Below are 6,011 nucleotides of genomic sequence, written 5' to 3'. Positions count from 1 at the left end.
GCTAGGGTCACTTTTAGCCTATTGATTCTTTACACTGTAGGTTTGATATCCAAAGCTTTTGTTGTCTCTTCAGGAAAGAGGTATGCCTATTTATTAAACCTTATTGAATTGCATTTGTTCAAAATGCAACCTATTCTCTCTCTTGTTTCATGTGTAGTTATTGATTTTGATTATAAAGTTGCTTATTGGAGGATTTATTTTTGTTGTGAGTTCTATCCATTATTACTTTTCTTCTTACTCTTTTAACAGGTTTATGGAAAAATGTTGAATCTTGTATGTGCAGATGGAGTCCATCTTGAGACATTGCTATGTGAAGGGTCCCAAAGAATTTGAGAAATCTACTAAGGGAGATGATGTATTCTTTTGTATGAATATGATATTCATTGGCACACTTTCAAGCGCCTGGTAGATGTAGATGCTGAAAAAGAGGTTAACTTCACTGAACTATCTAGAATGGTCATTTTTGTTTTATTGTTGCATTGATGAATTGATAACATAGCTATGTTGATTTGTTATCATTAAGTAAAATTTTGGTGATTTGAACTTAACTCTTGTTGTAGATTGATAATACATCAGTTCATGAGAATAATTGGGATTCCAATGAGGATTCTAAGGATGATGAGTATGGATTGTGTGAACAGAAGCATCTCAAAATCAGATTCACAACCAAGAATCCATGTAGCCAGAAAGCTCCTCTTTCTGCAAAGGTTGTGGTACAACCTATCCTCTAACATGTTACGACATATGTATTATTTTCATTTTAGATATATTTTTGATGTTCTATAAACGGAGAATGTATCAAGGGGGCATATTGCTAGACAGGAAAAAATGGGCGCAAAAAAAAAATAAAGATGTAAGAAGTCGCATGCAGACTAGTCTTGGCAAAGCAAATACAACTCTTACGTTAGCTTCCTCTCCTGGATCATTTCCTTGCAGAAAAAAAAGTATGTATGTTTGATGGAAGAATAAATTTTAATTGCATTTGTGATGTTCAACCATAAATATGAAGTGAATTTCTAGTAGATAATTTGTTTTCTTTATTATTCATTAGTAACTGTTTCTTTTGTCACAAACAAAGAAATAGACGAGATAACTTGATTTGTCACAGGAGCACTAGCTGCAGGCAACCAATGTCTGGGTAGATGTCTTTATATACATGGAGTGCCAGGGACTAGCAAGGCAAGTTTATCCACTATGAACAAATTGTAGTTTAATTTGTTCAAAGGTCTTAAAATCTAAAAATGAGGAATGGTTTTGGACTCCAAATATCCACTTTTGAAATCTAATTTCCTTCTTATTATCTATCCTTTCATATTTTGATAATTTTATTGCAATAGATCATATCACTAGTCATGTTGATAGATATGGACCATGATGTTCAGACTGCAATTGTTCTTACAGTCATGAAGAATCTCCAGGCTAAAGTTGATGCTGGAATTGTTTAGCCCTATCGATTTGTGGAGATCAATGGGTTGAAACTTGCCCAACCAAAGAATCTCTACAAGGTAATGTTATTTGTGTCTATATAAATATTTAATACCCAAATAAGGTTAGATGCATCTGTGGAGCGATAAAAAGGTGTCTTTTTAACTCTTAATTACCTTCACATTAATTATCAACCCATGGACAACTTTTTATTTCAAGAGTGTACTCAGTCTGAGGCGGCTATTTACTCAAGAGTAATGTTTTGTAGTATAGTGCTTAAAAGCTACAAAAGTAAATGGCTGCATGTCTATAACTTAACTACTTCAAAAGGCTAAATCACACCAAGCATTGCATCAGTCAAAGGTTCGGTAGCAATAACCCATCCTTTTCATAACTGATGAGAACAAATCCGAGGTCTGGGAGCTAGGTAGCAGATGCTGGGGCTCACTACAGCCTGAGATCGTCCTTGATGAATATAAATGAAATGGCAAGTAAAGGAAATAACGATGAAATAGAACAGCACATCAGCCAAGGGTTTGGTGGCAATAACCTATCCCTTTCATAACTGATGGGAGCAGATCAGAGGTCTGGGAGCCAAATAGCAGAAGCTGACACTCACTACAGCCTGAGTCTGTCCTTAAGAAATGGCAAGTAAATGAAACAACAAATCAGCAATCTTGAAATAGACCAGCAATTGAAATGAAACAACAACTAAGAAATTATAACAGCAGCTGAATTTAATAAGCAACAACACCTTAGTCTACAAAATCAAATGCAGTCAATCATATCCTACGGAAATCAAATGGCAATCCCTTGTCTCTAAGAATGAATCAAACAACACGCAGAAATAGAACACCATTAACTAATAATGAATATGAAACAACGATGGAAAGTCAAATACAAATGCACAATAACTTAACACACGGCACACCTCAATAGCAATCTGATCTTGGTAATCCACTTGTCAGTCTTAGTTATAAATAATACGACTGTCTTTTAGAATGGAGCAACAACGTTCATAGATTCAACAATCGCAAGGAAATATAATTTCTAAGATGAATTCAATAATACCAATGGTCAAATGTTACAACATAGACATTCCATAATTGAATAGCAACGGTATCCTGTAAAAACCATTTATATCAGTACTTAAAACAACTATGCGTTGCAAAATCGATATGATATTTCTGTCTCAGAAAATGAGATTACGTGACAGAGCTGTGATGTAAAATAATATAACATACCAGATTACCAAATAAAATTGATAAGAAAACCACACATAAAACAAAAGAATATAATATACAGTAGCAGCAGCGTACTCCACCAGAGGCTGGGCCCTTAGCCGCCAGCGGACGCTGCTGGGTTACTTCAGAAGGAAAAGAATGAACAGCAACTCCCAAATCATGTATTAATCAGCCAATTGTGGAATCATTACAACAACAAAAGCTTGAGAATTACAGCATGCAACAATCCCTATCCTATCATGAATAATCCACCATCATTCTTCATCATTTTTTTCATCATTCCAATCCCCCCATCTCTGATCTCTGTTCTGATTTAAATAAAGAGAGATCAGAGAGCAGTTACAATAAAGATAAGTATAAAATGATTTCTATTACAAAATTGGTTTGCTTCTAACCAATTGATCAATCAAGAAGATGTATTTCCATCCAGCTTTCAACAAGAACAAGACGAATTTGGCTTTGCAGCTGAGATTTGGAGGACGGCTGCAACAACAAATCTGAGAAAATCGTGCTCAAAGAACCCTACGTTTCTCTCATTACAAGCCGAATTTGGGCAAACCGTTCTTTAAAAAGTTAATTGGGTCCGTTCTGGACAAAACCCATGTTCCGTATTTTCCAGATTCTGCTTCATTTGCTCAGAATCTAAACTACAAAATCGTCACTTCTTATTCCAGCGAATTTCTGAGTTGGCAATTTTAATGATCAAATCTTCGATCTGGAAATTATCTTGGAGGCTAAAAATGGTGAATAATGTTACAACTGATTTATTAAAATTATCATTGATAAAATCATGCATAATAATCAATTTATTAGAAATAAAAGGAGAATAAATAGTATTCATCCATAAGAGCATAAATCATTTATAAAATGGATTTAAATGATAAATTATAACATATGATATAATAGAGAAGAGTAAAAATGGATGAAATAAGTGTTACAAAGTGGTCGTATTCATGGCCCAACATACCCCCACACTCAATATGTTGCATGTCCTCATGCAACGAAAACTGAATATATTGCATGTCCTCATGCAACCCAAAGACAAAAACCCATGTGTTAACCAAGAAAAAAAAAATATGTTCTTCTCAGCTCATGAAATGGATAGAACAAATGAATTCTTCCTTAATTAATGAATATTCACTTTTAGTAATCTTGATGAAGGCATAACAATTTTTACATTGACATTCAACTATATGTATATATGAAGTTGCAACAAAATATGATATAAGTAACAACTTCATTAACCATTTCTCAAAAACTACAAACCAGCTTTTGTTGAAATTTGGCAAGTAAATTTATAATATATGAATGCCTTTATGATCCAAAAATTAGACTGTTTTGATGCACGGATCATGAGATATAAACAAAATGGTTGTAGGTGAGAGTGCATGATTTCCGAAATTTTATGAACCAATTTATCTTGAAATTGTCTGGGTTTGTATTAATGATACATCTGTGTTTTCCAGAAATCACAAGAATTGAGTTCATAGCTTTAAAAATATTATGGAAATCAATTTCTATATTGAAATTATATGCCTTAAATGAGAAATAAAATAGAAAACATCCATCATGCGTAGCAATTCCTCCCCCTCTTTGAAAAATTAGCATGCCCTCATGCGATGCTAGAAAACAAATAGAGGTGGTTGCTACTATCTGTTGAAGTCTATGCTTGGTGTAAAACAACATGGAATAAGGGAGGTGTTGAGAATGAATAAGAATAGCAATGGATGATAAAGAGTATGAATGACATGGTCATAAGAAATAAATGAATGAAAGCAACACTCCCCCAAACTGAAAGATAATATGCCGCCGAAAAAGGGGAAGTGGTAAAGATGTGGAATGAAGGATGATAAATAATGCTCAAAATGGATTTCATTAAATTCTCCTAAATTAGTAATAAATCAGAAAATTATGCAATTTTACCTCAAGTTTTACCTCCAAAAATGTGGAATGACATATATGGACTGGCATTTGTTGAAGTTGATGTAGGCAGAGTTGGTGCTAAAAGTGATACAAAATGTGGAATCCAGGTAAGCACATCATGTCTAAAGAATTGTTCACGTGCGCGAGCCTCTTCTGTTAAGTGCAAAAGTGTGGTCATGCTGCGAATAGAGTTTCCCCCCATAGTTGTTGTTCTCCTGTAAACAAATCACTATTTTGCATACAATGTTCTTGAATCCATAGTGTTAGCTTTGAAGAGAAATAGATAAGATGCATGCAAAACTTTCAGTCAGAAAAACTTTTGTATACATGCAATATTAATATTTTGTCAAATCAACAAGTTATGGCAGAGTGCAGTAATCATATCGCATGCAATCCCATAATGCATACATTCCCCCCCCTCCAATTGGAAAATGAATTCCATGACCATAAAGCGTATGAGAGGGGTTATGTTGACGGCAAGGCATAGGAATGAACAATATATCAGTAAATGAAGCAGAGTACACTTATCAATGATAGGACAACGAGAGTTATGGTTATAATGAGAGCAAAGTATGTAAAGATAGTTATGAATAAGAGATAGGACGCTTAGGATTGATGATAAGTTATGAAAAAAGATAAAAAGAACAACAATATGCCAAAAAGATGCTTTACTGATAGTATGCTAGCTGAAAATGATGCGATTGATCATAAAACAATTTCTCATGCATAAAGGTTCAAAATAGGGAAAAAAACAATTAAGGAAATAACTTCTCTGATAAAAAGAAAAAATAAGAAAAGGGTATTATAGTAATAATTGACGATAAGATATAACTTCAATACCATAAGCAGAGCCTCTGCTGCCAGCAGGCGTCCATAGCCTCGGCAGGGTTGCTTTTTAACCCATATGAGCCAGAATCCTCAATTTATAACTAGAGAGTTTCAGTGTTGTTCTTACAGAAGAGACCAGTGCGCTGGCGTGGTAACCAGATAACCACACTGCCATTCACTGGGATGTAGCAGAAGTGATCAGGCCGGCTCGTGATGAGACCTCCTGTTCCAAGGATAATCTGGCTATCCAGTGGATCATAACCCTGGTGTGGTGGCCATAATGGGAATGTCACTTTGTTACAGCCTTATGAACATGGTAGGCTGGCTCGTAATGAGACCCCCTATCCTCCATCTGCGAACAAAATTTTGTTGTTATTACACATTTTTATGATAAAAAGAGGGAGGCTCAGTACTCCTTAAGAGTAGGGATGGTGGAAGAAGTTGAACATGTCAATATAAAAAAATATACCCATAATCTCATTTATTACAGACAGAGAAGATTATAACCATGGAGGATGGAACCAGCATGGTATTAAATGATCAATCAGTATCATGTACAGTAGAAAACAATGCAGTAAAGTAATATATAAA

General features: G+C 34.7%; 1 pseudogene; it reads left to right on the top strand.

The window, feature by feature from the left end:
• Positions 1–339: 339 nt before the first annotated feature.
• On the top strand, positions 340–414 carry LOC149165903 (small nucleolar RNA snoR28; annotated as a pseudogene).
• Positions 415–6,011: the final 5,597 nt, after the last annotated feature.

Source organism: Pinus tabuliformis, chromosome 5_1, assembly GCF_031772625.1.
Source record: "Pinus tabuliformis cultivar Carrire ecotype Pingquan chromosome 5_1, CPIR1, whole genome shotgun sequence".
Taxonomy (NCBI): Eukaryota; Viridiplantae; Streptophyta; class Pinopsida; order Pinales; family Pinaceae; genus Pinus; species Pinus tabuliformis.
The sequence above is the reverse complement of the archived record's forward strand: the minus strand, read 5'-3'. Positions and strand labels throughout refer to the sequence as shown.